Source organism: Myotis nattereri (genome assembly GCF_964212035.1).
Source record: "Myotis nattereri genome assembly, chromosome: 13".
NCBI lineage: Eukaryota > Metazoa > Chordata > Mammalia > Chiroptera > Vespertilionidae > Myotis > Myotis nattereri.
Window position 1 is genome coordinate 12,038,261 of NC_138088.1, and position 15,557 is coordinate 12,053,817.

General features: G+C 45.8%; 1 pseudogene across 1 annotated transcript; it reads left to right on the top strand.

The window, feature by feature from the left end:
• The first annotated feature begins 7,248 nt into the window (after positions 1 to 7,248).
• On the top strand, positions 7,249 to 10,498 carry LOC308529002 (mannose-binding protein A-like; annotated as a pseudogene). The gene is made up of 4 exons: positions 7,249 to 7,427; positions 7,809 to 7,920; positions 9,011 to 9,083; positions 10,155 to 10,498. The product of its transcript is annotated as a mannose-binding protein A-like (transcript).
• The last annotated feature ends 5,059 nt before the right edge of the window (positions 10,499 to 15,557 follow it).

Sequence of the window (15,557 nt, forward strand, 5' to 3'; positions counted from 1 at the left end):
CTGCCCAGAGAGTGGGAAAGAGCTGGGAGCTTCTTGGCATTTCTGGGCAGGGGTGGAGGAGCTAGAGGGGTTGCAGAGACTGCAGCATTCTGTGAGGACAGTGGCTGGGGAGCTGCCACCTGCAGGGGTCACTCCTTTGCTTCCTGGTCTAGATGTTGGAGAGCCCCTCCCTTGCTTTCTATGGGATGGATGTCCTTACATCCTTGCCTTCAACTCTCCACTTCCTTAGCTGGTGTTTCCTCTGTGTATTTCTCTAGGAAGCAGTTTGGACCCCTGAGCCCCTGATACACCATTGCGGGCATCCCCCAGGAAACTGACTTCCAGTGGCCATGGGGCAGTTGCCTGCCCTACTGCTGTTGCTGTGATCTCTGCTCCCTTCTAGATCCCTGTGGCTTCACCACTTTTTTAAAAATATATTTTATTGATTTTTTACAAAGATGAAGGGAGAGGGATAGAGTGTCAGAAACATCGATGAGAGAGAAACATCGATTAGCTGCCTCCTGCACACCCCACACTGGGGATGTGCCCGCAACCAAGGTACATGCCCCCGACAGGAATCGAACTTGGGACCCCTCAGTCTGCAGGCCATCACGCTATCCACTGAGCCAAACCAGTTAGGGCGTGACTTCACCTCTTGCATCAAGCCTTTGCCTAGGTCCACACACCAGCTGCCCAATGCCTGCAATGCTCTCCTTTGGCCACTCCATTGGTGGTGCCGACTGCTCCTGGGTGTTGTTGCTGCTGTGGCATCTCCTTGTGTGTTGTAGAGGCTCTAATGCCAGTTTCCCCGGGTGGTAGGAGAGGGTCTTGTTTCCCATAATGCAATTTTTTTGAAGCAGTACCTCATAGTAGAGCCTTTTGACCCAAATGCTAAAACTCTTTCATTATTAACATCCCCATCCTAGGATGTTTATGTGCCTCCCAGAGATCTGGATCAGCATGGAGGCTGAACTGAACCATTGCTCTCCACTCCCCACAGAGCCTACCTGACAAGTCATATCCTGGTAGCTACACAAACTCCTGACTTTTATTTCAGAAGCCCTATATGTTTTCTCTGTTTACAACTTAGTTTCTATTAACTGCTACCTCCTAGCCTATTAAGTCCTCCCTCTCAAATTCTTGGGATCCCGCTGCAACACAAACTATAGTGTTTTCTTCATCTAACTCCACATTACAACAGGGTCTAATTTTATTTATGATCCATTCAGATACTCTTGTTACAATGATAATGTTTGCCTTCCTCAGTTACACCAACACAGGTGAGAAGAATCAGATTTCAAATGATGATCACAATGGCTTTCATGAATAAGAAATGAAGATTACCATAGCTGACATGGTATGGTAAGTAGACTGGATGAAGCAGAGGATATAATCAGTGATTTAAGACAATGTAGGAAAAACACCCAATCAGAGCAACAACAACAAAATAATTAAAAAAAAAACAAAACCAAGGATAGTTTAAGGCAGGGGTGGGCAAACTTTTTGACTCGAGGGCCACAATGGGTTCTTAAACTGGACTCAGAAGAAGGAGCTGTGGCCGTGTTTCCCGACGTTGCCATGTTAACACTGCTGCTGGTGAAGGAGCGGAGGGGAGAGCAAGAGAACCCTCCGCTCTTTCGGCTCCGCGGGCCCGATAGAACAGCCGAATGGGCCAGATCCAGCCCGCGGGCCATAGTTTGCCCACAGCTGGTTTAAGGGAACTTTTGGACATCATGAAACGTAACAATACCCACACATAGGGGTACCAGAGGGAGCGGAGAGTGAGCACGGGAGAAAGAACCTGTTTGAAGAAAGAATGAAAGGAAATTTCGTAACGTAGAGAAGGAAAATGTCATACAAGTTCAGAAAGTGCCAATAAAGATAAAGACAGAGACCCACATCAAGATACATCCCAATTACAATGGCAAACTTTAGCCGGTATCGGTTTGGCTCAGTGGATGGAGTGTCGGCCTGCGGACTGAAGGGTCTCAGGTTCGATTCCGGTCAGGGGCATGTGCCTGGGTTGCGGGCACATCCCCAGTGGGAGATGTGCAGGAGGCAGCTGATCGGTCTTTCTCTCTCATCGATGTTTCTACCTCTCTATCTCTCTCCCTTCCTCTCTGTAAAAAATCAATAAAATATATTTTTTTAAAAAAAACCCCAAAACCCCCCCAAAAATAAAATGGAAAACTTTAAAGACAAAGACGGAAATCTAAGGGCAGCAAAAGAAAGACAGTCAGTTACCTACAAGTGAGCTCCCATAAAGCTGTCAGCTGATTTCTCAACAGAAACACTATAAGCCAGAAGTGAATGGCATGAAGTATTCAAAGTCATGAAAAGCAAGGATCTGAATCCAAGACTACTCTATCCAGCAAAGCTATCATTCACAATTGAAGGTGAAATAAAAAGCTTCCCACACACACACACAAAAACACACATAAAGCCAAACGACTTTATTACCACCCAACCAGCATTGCAAGATTTGCTAAAGAGACTGTTGTAAAAAGAAAAAGAGAGAAGGGAGTGAACATAGGCATAAAGACTAAAAATGGCAATAAATACAATAAATAAGTATCTATTTATACTAATAAAAGAGTAGTATGCTAATTAGACCAGATATCTTCTGGATGTCCTTATGGACAAAAACATGGTGGCAGGAGCCAAGGCAGAAGTGGTTAGGGAAGATCAGGCTGGCAGGTGAGGGCAGTTAGGGGTGATCAGGTTGGCAGGGTAGGGCTGTTAGGGGTGATCAGGCTGGCATGGAAGAGCAGTTAGGGGCAATCAGTCCAGCAGTGGGGAGCAACTAGGGGTGATCAGGCAGGCAGGGGATGGCAGATCGGGGTGATCAGGCCATCAGGCAGAGGCACTTAGGGGTAATCAGGCAGGCAGGCAGGCAAGTGGTCAGGAGCCAGCAGTCCCAGATTGTGAGAGGGATGTCTGATTGTGCGGGATGGTGCCTAAACCGGCAGTCGGACATCCCCAAGGGGTCCTGGATTGGAAAGGGTGCAGGCTGGGCTGAGGGGTTCATTCTGAGGGCACAAGGACAGCTCAGCATATACAATCAATCAGGGTAACACACCACAGTCACAAAACAAAGGATAAAAAGTCATATGATCTTATCAATAGATGCAGAAAAAGCATTTGATAGGATAAAACACCCAGTTATGATTAAAATACTCAATAAAATGGGTATAAAAGGAAAGTACCTCAGCATAATAAAGACCATGTATGACAAACCTCCAGCCTATATCATACTCAATGGTGTAAAACTGAAAGTTGCAGGACATAAAATCAATGTAAAAATTCCACTGCTTTCCTATATACTAACAATAAAACCTAAAAAATGAAAAAAAGTCCTTTTGCAATTTCAACCATAAGAATAAAATACCTTGGAATAAACTGAACAAGGGATGTGAAGGACCTATGTATTGAAAACTACAAAGTATGATTAAAAGACATTGAAAAAGACATAATGAAATAAAAAGATATTCCATATTCATGAATTGGAAGAATCAATATAGCTAAAATGGCCATATTACCCAAAATAATATATAGATTTAATTTAATGTGATCCCCGTCAAAATCCAAAGTCATTTTTTTTAAACAAACAGAACCAAAAACATTAGCTTTGTATGGAACCACGAAGACCCCCTAATACCCAGAGCAATCCTGAGAAAAAGAATGAAGCCAGAGGTATCACACTACCTGGCTTCAAATTATACTACAGAGCTATAATAATCAAAACAGCACAACATTAGCAGAAAAACAAACACACAGACCAAAGCAACAGAATTGAGAGCCCAGAAATAAAACCACATGTATATGGGCAAATAATTTTTGACAAAGGAGCCCAAAACACCATAAAGAGAAAAGAAAGCCTCTTCAATAAATGGCACTGGGAAAGTTGGAAAGCCAGATGCAAAAGAATGAAACTAGATTACAGTTTGTCCCCAGGTACAAAAATTAATACAAAGTGGATCAAGGACCTAAATATAAGATCTCAAACAATAAATTGCATAGAAGAAAACAAAGGTACTAAACATAAGGACCTTGGTTGTAGAGAACATTTTATGAATTTGACCCCAAAGGAAAGAAAAGGAAAAAATAAGTGAAATGAACTATATCAAACTAAAAAATTCTGTGCAGCAAGAGAAACCGAGAACAACAACAACAACAAAAAAGGCAGCCAACTGAATGGGAGATGATATTTTCAAACAACAGCTTCAACAAGGGGTTAATATCCAAAATACATAAAGAACTCAGACAACACCAAGCAAACAAACAATCCGATGAAGAAATGGGCAGAGGACCTAAACAAGCAGCTCTCCCAAGAAGATGTACAGTCAACAGAATATGAAAACATGTTAAACTGCACTAGCTACTAGAGAAATGCAAAGAAAAACTACAATGTGATACCTCATCACACCTGTTGGAATGGCTATTATCAACAAGACAGGTAATAACAAGTGTTAGAGAGGCTGTGAAGAAAAAGGAACGCTCATTCACTGCTGGTGGGAATGTAAACGGGTGCAGCCAGTATGGGAAACAGTATGGATGATTCTCAAAAAATTAAGAAGAGAGTTATCATAGAATCCAACAGTCCCTCTTCTGGGTATCTACCCCCAAGCTCAAAAACATTTATTCACAAAGATATATACCCCTGTGTTCATAGCAGCATTATTCACAGTGGCCAAGAAATGGAGACAACCCAAGTGTACTTCAATAGAGGATTGGATAAAGATGAGGTACATAGCTACTATGGCTATGGCTCAGCCATAAGAAAAAATGAAATACTGCCATTTGTGATAACATGAATTGACCTTGAGAATATTATCCTATGCAAAAAATGTCACTCAGGTCCAGCCGGCATGGCTCAGTGGTTAAGTGTTGACCTATGAACCTGGAGGTCACGGTTCAATTCTCGGTCAGGGCCCATGCCCAGGTTGTGGGCTTGATCCCCAGAGTGGGGTGTGTAAGAGACAGCCTATTAATGATTCTCTCTCATCATTAATGTTTCTATCTCTTTCTCTTCCTCTCCATACCTCTCTGAAATCAATAAAAATACATTAAAAAAGAAAAAATGTCAGTCAGAGAATCCTAAGAACAATATGATTTAATTCATATGTGAGATATGAAACTGAAACTCACAGACACAGACAACACTATGGTGGTTACCAGACAAAAGAAGATGGAGGGTAGTAGAGGGTTAAAACAAAAAACAAGGCCAAATGTATGGTAATGGAAGATGATTTGACAAAGGGTTGTGGGCACACAATGCACTTGTAAAGATCATGTATCATAGAAATAAATATACAATTGAAACCAGCACATTCCTATTAACCAACCAGAGGCCCGGTACATGAAATTTGTGCAGGTTGGGGGTGGGGGTTGGGAGGGAGGGGAGGCTGGTGTGTCCTTCAGCCCATCCTGCACCCTCTCCAATCCGGGACCTTTTGAAGGATGTCCGACTGCCCGTTTACTGGGATTGGGCCTAAACGGGCAGTGAAATTTCCCTCTCACAATCCAGGACTGCTGGCTCCCAACCACTCGCCTGCCTGCCTGCCTGCCTGCCTGCCTGATTGCCCCTAACTGCTTCTGCCTGCCAACCTGATCACCCCCTAACCACTCCCCTGCCAGCCTGATCAATGCCTAACTGCTCCCCTACAGGCCCTATTGCCCCTAACTGCCCTCCCCTGCCAGCCTGGTTGCCCCTAACTGTCCTCCCCTGTCGGCCTGATTGCTGCAAACAACCCTCCCCTGCTGGCCTGGTCACCTCCAACTGCCCTCCTCTGTGGGCATGGTTCCCCGCAACTGCCTTCCCCTGAAAGCCTGGTCTCCCCCCAAATGCCCTTCCCTGTAGGCCTGATCTGTTTCTTTATTATGGGTTGGGGCCACAACATTAGTAACAAAGAAACAGAATTTCCGGAGGATGAGGCCCAGAAATCAGGATTTTAAAAAGATTCCCAGGTGATTCTAAAGTGCAGCCAAGGTTGAGAACCACTGCTCTAAGAAGAGGAATATGACCAGCAGAACATAAAGCAGGTGAAAGTATGATTTTTTATTGGGGAAGTCAATGGCTGAGGTGCAGGCAGAGGGAGTGCTGATTGATTCCAGCATAGATCATGCCTCCCCAACCAAAATGAAGGATAAGCACCAGGAACAGACTTGATGGGCAGATGACCTCATGGAGCCCTGTGAGTCGTGCCTGTAGATGGGCCCTGGCTGCTGCTAGGAGTTAGAGGCCTGGAGAGCTCAGCCAGTGCATTTGGGCAGCACTGGATGTTCTGAGGTAGGAGAGGCGACATGTGCGGAGCTGGAAGTGTTGAAGGAGTTTGGAGACTAAGAGAGCAAACCAAAGTAAGGTTCAACCTAAACTAATTTATCTGGGGCTTCACCCCCCCCCCCCCCCCCCCCCCCCCCCAATAATCCAGAGTTCACATGAGCTATTTTTTGGTTTTATTTTTTCTGTCAGTACCTTGAATTCACACCAGGTGGCACCCTTCCCTGTGCCTCCTCTATCAATCTGCTTCCACCAGACTTTCAATTCCTTGCTTTAATTCTTTTCTCAACTCCAGTCACTAGTGCCTCTGTGCCTACTCCATTATTTCAATCTCATTGGCAAAGGTCAACAAAGGCCCTAAGTTGCCAGCCTTATGGTTAATCTTCCTCCCTCAGTCATCAAAATTTTTTTAAAAACTCTCCAAGTTCAGGTTCTTATTTTAAAGTTATTAATATAAAATACAAGTTTGTCTTGCCAGGTTTTACAAAACTAAGTTCATGTTATTTATCTCTGTTATAAAAGTTGTCAATAAAATGGCTTGGGTAATAATTAACTTTAAAAGCTCATACAGTTGGTAAGAGCAAATAAATTTGAATCTGTGAATGAATAGATTTTGTACTTTATTTGAAGTATGTCTCTTGCAAATGTGAGTCTATTTGCCAATGAAAAATACCTGTTTCTAGAAGTTATGAAATGTATTCATAAATTTGACAATTCAAGAAATGGTAATTACTTGCTTTTAGGTGTCACTACCAGTTAAGTTTTCTAAGAATTAAGAATTCTAATTCAGTTGGAAAAAGTAGATGGTGTTGGTAATGGAATGTGTAAGTTGTCTGTCTCCTTAGCAGCCTGGGAGAAACTCAGAGTCAAAGCTGGTGTGTCTGTGTCCCGAGCACAGGGGCCAGCTCACCAGAGGCGGTAGCGGATGTTGGCTACATGGGATGAGATGCAATTCTTTCCCTCACTCCCTCCACTGCCAGGTGAGGGCCATGTTGTGGTTTGTATCACTTCCCACCCTTCTGTGTGCGGTGACAGTGTCCTTCTCAGAACCCACAGCCTGTGAGGATGCCCAGAAGGCCTGCTCAGTGATTGCCTGTGGCATCCGGTCACCAGTGGCACCCCAGGCAGAGACGGGCGAGACGGAGCCAAGGAGAACAAGGAGAACCAGGTACCCAGGCTGGTCTGACTTCTTGAATCTTTACTCCCCAGAGGGATCTGGGGCAGAGCCATGAGCAGGCTCCCCTTACATTATGATGGGCATGAATCTCTCAGGATAATTCCTGTACATTGTCATTGTCTCCTAAACAAAGATGGTGCTGTGACCTGGCTCCCACCTTTCCACGCAGGAATCGGTGGTGTGTGGTTGTCCCTAAGAGGCGGTATCTGCAGCCCGGGCAGCTGGCGCTGGAGGCAGGAGGCCTTTCTTTCTCAGGTCACCACTGGTTTGCTGTGGTTTCTGGAGTCAACGTGAATCTAGTGCTGAGCTTTTGGAGGAAGAGAATGAGAGACAGACACTGGGTCACATGTCCTTCATCTTCCATCCGGGCAGTGGCTCCGAGGCTTGCAGGGCCCTCCAGGGAAACTGGGGCCTCCAGGAAGTAGAGGGGCTCCTGGGCCACAAGGAGTGAAGGGCCAAAAAGGAGATCGTGGAGACATTTCAGGTAAGGAGCTCATCTCAGCACAGCGTGGGCTGAGGGGACCAGCCTGGGAACTGTAAGGACGGGTAGGAGGGGCCCTTCTCCGCTGCCCCACTGGCAGACCTCCCCTCTGCTTCCTGACCCAGCACTATCACTGCCCCCAGTCCTACTTGGGGCCTGATGGGTTTCCCACAGGCGCCTGAGAACAGACTTGCAACCCTGCTGGCCACCCCTCGTGGCCCCTGCAGATGGATCAGCTCCCTCAGCTGGAGCAGCCAATGCCAGGCTCCAGGATTCGAGGTAGGAAACTGGTCCCTTCGGGAGTTGGGTTTAAGTCTGTTGTCACAAGAGTGGCAGGAAGATGGTCTGCTTCATAAGATCCCTGGCGCAATAGAGTAATGCACAGAGGAACTAAATAAATTCATCCAAAGTGAAATAATTAGTAACAACAAAAATAAAATGATGAACTCACATAAATATTTGCTCACTGGCCCATCACAATTATATGAATATTAGTGACCCCACCACACCACATGACTCCCCCGAGTCCCTCGGTGCTGCGAGACCCAGAGTCCAGTCCCTCCGCTCCTCGAGACCAAGATCAAGTCCCCGCCATCAGCGCACACCTCACCACGCACGCAGCCTCGCCCACTCGCACGCACCTCCCAGCGCACACAGTCTGCTGGTGACCAGTCTTTGGTCGTTACGGAGTGTCAGGGCCATGGCAAACGGGTTTTCATAATACAGATTAAATAGCTCATCTGCTATAAGAAATATATGCATGATTAAGAAAATTTTTCAAAAAGAATGAGTTCATTTTTTTCCTATAAATGAGTATAATATTGCAGTATTTAAGCAGTATGTGAAGAAAAGAATCCAGAGCTACAGATTGCAAGTTACCGTTATTGCTGTTTCAGAGTTACAGTTTATAAAAGTTATGAATTATGTCTGAGAAGGCAGGAATACAGTTGTTTTGTTTTATCACCTCCTTTCGTTTTCATTTTTTTCTGGAATAAGAATACTTCTTAATAAGCTTTTATTCCCCTCCAAAATACTCTGTTCTTGAATTTAGGGTCTTTTTCTCAATATATGCCCTTCTCCTGTTGCTTTGCAGTTACAGAGACTAAGCTGGCTAACTTAGAGAGAGAGCGAGGAGCCTGGAGGCGGAACTGGACCGCATCAAAAATGTAAGCCTCCTCCTGTCCCCCTGGGTTCCCACTCTTTCCTTGTCCTTGAGCGCTCTGGGCTTTCAGGAGGTGGAATAGAGCTAACAATTGTGAACATGGATTATATACCAGGGCCTGTGCTAGGTTGGCATTTTCTCATAACATGGTTTCATTCTGTTCTCTCAACACTGCTGTTTGTGAGCATTACGCTTGTTTAATTTACATGTGAGAGAAAATAGGTCCAGGATTTGTAGACAATTCATTCACCATCACCCAGGTGGGAAGCAGCAAAGAAAAGCTTGCATGGAGGTCTGCTGCCTCCACATCCTTTCTCCTTCCTCAGCACCCACTGTTCTCAGATGGCTGTCCCTGCCCCTTTCTATCCTGGCATCCAAGCCTGGCAGCGGTGCCCATGCCTGTTTCCCTGTCCACCTGCACCGGGGCAGTTTGTGCCAGGGGACTGTCTCCAGGACAGGCGCCCCCAGGAGAGGCCGGGCTCTGTCAGGACCTTCCCTACTCTGAGGAGCTCCTCCTCACTAAGACCTGACCTGAGGGGGTTACACATGGGCTCCTTTTCAGAGTCTTGACTTCCAACAAAGGCGTGGTAACCTACTGGCCTGGGTTCCAGGCCAAGTTGTGGGGAACCAATATAGGGTTAAGCCTCAGACTGACCTGTTGGAAAAGCCACAAACAAGTCCCAGCTTAGAGGGCACAGTCCTCTTAGTATAATTAGGCTTGACCTTATAACACTCCCTAGATCTTATCTGGGAAGCTAATGGGCTGAGGGAGATGCAGGAAGTGAAACTATGGTCAAAACAAGTGAAACTCACAAGAACAGTGTATCTATGGTAACCATTACCTTGTTTACCTCTGACTATAAAAATGGTTGGTGCGGCCTGAGCACTGGTGGAAGTCCTTCCTCTTGAGTTGGACTTACCCGCCTGGCCCCCCAATATTCCCGAATTATCTCTTGTCTTTTCTCTTTCATTTGTGTGGAGCTCCGCTTCCAGATCCTGAACCCTGAGCCACGCGGGAAGTGGAGGGAAACATTTACAACACCAAGTCAATCCCACCCATCCTTTGTGATTTCAGTGCAAACCTTCTCCTTGGGCAAGAGATCTGGAAAGAAGCTCTATGTGACCAACGGTGAAAAGATGCCTTTGTGCTGAGCTCCAGGCCACCCCCCCGAATGCTGAGGAGAACAAAGCCATCACGGACGTGACCAATGACCATGCCTTCCTAGGCATCGCAGATGAAGCGACCGAAGGCCAGTTTGTGTATGTGACAGGAGGGAGGCTGACCTATAGCAACTGGAAGAAGGATGAGCCTCATGACTTTGGTTCAGGGGAGGACTGTGTGTGCCTTCAGGAGAATGGGCTCTGGAATGACATCTCCTGCTCTTCCTCCTTCATGGCCTCTGTGAATTCCCAGCCTGAAATGGCAGTTCCTCAACCCCTCTTTGGCTCTGCTGAGCTCTCCGCTGACCTAAAAGAAATTTCAGTGATGTTTTTCTCATGCACAGTGTTGACTCATTCTTTGGTGGGGGTGGAAGGAAAATGAAGGGATGGATTTGATTATGGGATTAGGGAGTGAAAAGAGGCTGACATGAGGGTTTCTGTTTCAGTTCTTGGCAGAGGACACATTGTCTTGCCTAAGAGCAGCAGTTCTCAACCTGGGGGTCACGACCCCTTTGGCGGTCTAACGACCCTTTCACAGGGATTGCCTAAGACCATCCTGCATATCAGATATTTACATTATGATTCATAACAGTAGCAACAGTACAGTTATGAAGTAGCAACGAAAATAATTTTATGGTTGGGTCACAACATAAGGAGCTGTATTTAAAGGCTAGAGGTTGAGAACCACTGCCTAAGAGCATAGCACTGGGTCACAGTCAAACCATGGGAAGGGCCCAGTCTAGCCCTGTCCTTTCTCAGTGAGGACACTGCGGCCCGTCACAGGGACCCATGGAGGGCCACATCTGTGTCAGTCAGTAGCGGATCAGCCTCCAAGAGATCCAGTTCTTTTTGTCCAAGTGCTGCCACCACTTGATGCCCTCGATCCCTCCCCATGGCTAGCCCCATCCTATCTGTGACATGAATATGTCTTTAGTTGCTCATGTGCTGCACCAGAAAACCCTTCACTGACTGTAACACCTCGCAATATCCTATGTCCATGTTAGAAGTCCAAACCTGTAGAGAATGTTTATAAAAGTTCATCTGAACTGAGCAGAGGATACATCTGGAAGCCAGACAACAGCCCGAGAAAATGCTTCTCAGAATGACAGTTTGTAGCTTCCTTTGTGCACTTGGAATTGAGGAGGGAACTAAGGGAGAAAACTGAAGGTGGAGGAAAGCCAGGCAGGGAATGGATTGCAGGGCAGGTGACGAGATTCCGTGCTCTCTTGAGGGTGGTTTCTCTTGAGGGCTCTGCAAAGAGGCAGTTCAAAGGGGTGTTAACCCTTTTACTACAAACGATGCCTGGAGTGTGACTACTCACTGTGACCTGCCCAGTTAGAAATCTGTGATCAGATCACCCTGTGAGGTTACATTCCCTGGAACCCCTTTTGCTTCCACACGAACATGGTACCATGATTAGTCTCAGGAATCCCCAAGTGGCTGTGGCCTCCTTAGAGCCATCAGGGTAATCTTGAGGACAAAGGACAGCCTCTCCTCCCAGCATACATTTTTTTTTAAAAGACATTTGATTGATTTTTTACAGAGAGGAAGGGAGAGAGACAGAGAGTTAGAAACATCGATGAGAGAGAAACATTGATCAGCTGCCTCCTGCACATCTCTTACTGGGGATGTGCCCACAACCCAGGTACATGCCCTTGACCGGAATCAAACCTGGGACCTTTCAGTCCACAGGCCGACGCTCTATCCACTGAGCCAAACCGGTTTCAGCCCAGCATACTTGTAGGACACTGATTTGATATGGCACATGCCAGCATCACTGTGGGGGCAAAAGGTCAGGCAGACTCCTGACCTCCCTCTTCACAGGGCACTATCAGTCTCAGTCTGTCCATGGTCAGTGTTCCCTCCCTACGGAGACATCCTCATCCCATTATAGGTCAATGGGTCCATTATTAGTAGACACAAGAGGAAACACTCCCCAATGGTGAGCTTCACACTCTGAGGGTCAAATGATGCAGCATCAACCAGTCGGCTGACCAAACCCCCTCTGAGCAGGATTCTGACTCTGTGGGCCCATAAGCCTGCTCATGACCATGCATGTTTTTAGCAATCTCAGGGGCAGTGGAGCTGAGAGGCTGCAGAACCCATGCAGCAAACTGGGGAGAGAGTGAATTTCAGCTCCACTTTGAGGCCATTCACCAAATAAGGTTGAAAAATAGTTCATGAATGTGCCAAAGGCCACTTAATGAAATGTTTTTATTACTCTGACCGGTTTGGCTCAGTGGATAGAGCATTGGCCAGCGGACTGAAGAGTCCTTGGTTTGATTCTGGTCAAGGACATGTACCATGGTTGTGGCACATCCCCAGGGGGAGGTGTGCAGGAGGCAGCTGGTTGATGTTTCTCTCTCATTAATGTTTCTAGTTTTCTATTCCTCTCCCTTCCTCTCTGTAAAAATCAATAAAAGTGTGTTAAAAAATAAAACTTCAATTAAAAAATATTTTTATTAAAATTAGTTTTCTATTCTGTTTTTCTTTTTGTATCTGACCTACCAGAGAGAGCACCATAAGCTTAGGAAGTGCTTGATGAGTATTTGTTGAATGGGCACACCTCAAAAAATTCCCACATGGATGCATGGATTGGATCTGATAAGTGAATGTAGAGAGAGGCCTCTCCCAGGTGCCCTCCTTCTGCAGGACTGTAGGGCAGGGCTGAGAGGTGGCCTGGGAAATGCTGAAGGTTGGTAAAGTAGGGGTGATAGGGCAAGATCTGGCCTCTAGCATACCTAAGCTGTCACATCAATGGATTTTCAATCCCAAGAGAATCTCCTTCATGCACTGCACTTGGGGGCAATGCCAAGAGTAATTTTGTGATGTCAAGCAGAGCAATTCTCTATTTTAAATTAAAGTCCATTGTGCTTACCAGAGAGTGGGAAACTACTTCAAGTTCAGAGGCACCTATCAAACCAATCATCAAGGCACATAGAAAAAGCACAGAAACTTTCAAGAAGAAAGGAAGATACACATACGATGACTCAGCAAAGAAGGATTACTGCAACTAAGCATGGAAGTTAAGGCCGAAATATCCTCACAGCCAAGAAAACAAGGAGAAAACTAACTGGTAACCATTACATAATTATTTCTGTTTTCTGTAAGGGGTGGGGGATTCATGCTCTGCCCTGAGTGGAATGTCTTCATGCTTATACTGTGCATAAAGGACAGTATCTTTAGATATAAAATTGTAGAAGACAGTCAGGTACTTCACATGGATTGTTTCCCCATATGTAGTGGTCGCCCCTAGTCAGAGAAACAGTAAAAATCTACAGGATAAGCTGAAATTCTTCCATTCCCCTTCCAGCCTTCTGCTCTGCCTGTTCTTCCCCTGACCTTGCACCAGATCGCCTTTTCAGACCTCCTCTCTCTAAATGCAACTGCCTGCCACGATTCTGCCTTAATCTAGAAGTGAGGCAACCACCTTCCCAAGATTCACTTTACAATTCTTATCAGCAAGTAGTGGAACCCATGCAAGTTAGCTCCTGTGAAGGTGGCATAAATCTAAAGATACAGGATTCTCATGGGGGTCTAAAGATAGTAACTACAGGGAGAAAACCAAGATGGCGACAAAGGTAAACACCGGAAATTGCTGCCTCACACAACCACTTCAAAAATACAACTAAAAGACAAAACGGACATCATCCAGAACCACAGGAAGGCTGGCTGAGTGGAAATTCTACCACTAGAAGGAAAAAGAAAAGCACACTGAGACTCAGAGTTGGTATGGAATTAAAGTGCAGAGGTACAGAAAGGGCTGGCAACTGAGGACACCATTGTCTCTTTCAATCCAGAGGGAGTCTCAAGCTCCCGACTACTCTGAACTCCAGTTCTGGGAAAATCTCTGGGGACCCAGACTCATACGGGGAGAAACTGGACTGTCTGGCATCGGTCGGAACTCGAGGGCGGCTTTATCTCAGAGGTGCTTACAGCGATTATTGGGACACTGAGACTCGGGGCCTCTTAGGGTAGGACTGATGATCAGCCATAGCTGTTTGCTCCACCCTGTTGATTCCCTGAGACCCCGCCCCACCCAAGCTGTGCGCAGAGGTTTTGCACATGAAAGGCCTGGCCCTTTTCAATCTGAAAATTACCTAACACACTGCAGCTGGGCCAGAGAGATCCAGAACTTCCAAAAGAAGGCCCAAGGCCACACAGCAGCTTGCATTGCTTCACAGCTGGGCCTCATCTGGGCACCTCCAAACTCCAAACAAAGGAGAGGAATCTGCAGATCTCTCCATAGCTCCTGCTGGGTAGCCTCAGGAAGAAACTAAATTAGCACCTCCTTAGAGATCCAAGAGCCAGTGTACCCAGTGGTCAGAGTGGGACTATCCAGATTACAACTCCTCCAATCCATAAGGGACACACTCAGGGGGCAGACTCAGTGAGCACCAAAGGCCCACTGAAGCAAGTCTTGCCCCAAAAGGGTGTCTCCAACACAGAAGTTCTCCCACTGTAGACACAGCTGATTCTCACAGCCAATTGGCCTGGAGGTCAATTCCTCCCGGTGATACCTACAACAATCAAGGCTTAACTACAACAAGACTGTGCACAAAGCCCACAAAGGGGTGCACCAAGAGAATCCACCTCAGGTAATTGGGGAGGCTGAGCCACTGGGCCCAATAGGACACCTAGCACAGAAAGCCACTCTATCAACACCGGGAAGCATAAAAAATGCGGAGACAAAGAAACAAGTCACAAATGACAGAAATGGAGGAAAGCAAACTAATGGAGGACATAGAGTTCAAAAACACAGTTATAAGGTTTTTCAAGAAATTTCTAGAAACCGCTGATAAATTTAGTGAGACCCTTGATAAATCTAGTGAGACCCTCGAGGATATGAAAAAGGACCAACTAGAAATTAAGCATACACTGACTGAAATAAAGAATATTATACAGAGATCCAACAGCAGACTAGAGGATCACAAGAATCAAGTCAAAGATTTGAAATACAAACAAGGAAGAAACACCCAACTGGAAAAACAAAAATAAAAAAGAATCCAAAAATATGAAGATAGTGTAAGGACCCTCTAGGGCAACTTCAAGTGTACCAACACCCGAATTATGTGGGTGCCAAAAGAAGAGAGAGAGCAAGATATTGAAAACCTATTTGAAGAAATAATGACAGAAAACTTCCCCTACCTGGTGAAAGAAACAGACTTACAAGTCCAGGAAGCGCAGAGAACCCCAAACAAAAGGAATCCAAAGAGGACCACACCAAGACACATCATAATTAAAATGCCAAGAGCAAAAGACAAAGAGAGAATCTTAAAAGCAGCAAGAGAAAAACAGTCAGTTACCTACAAGGGAG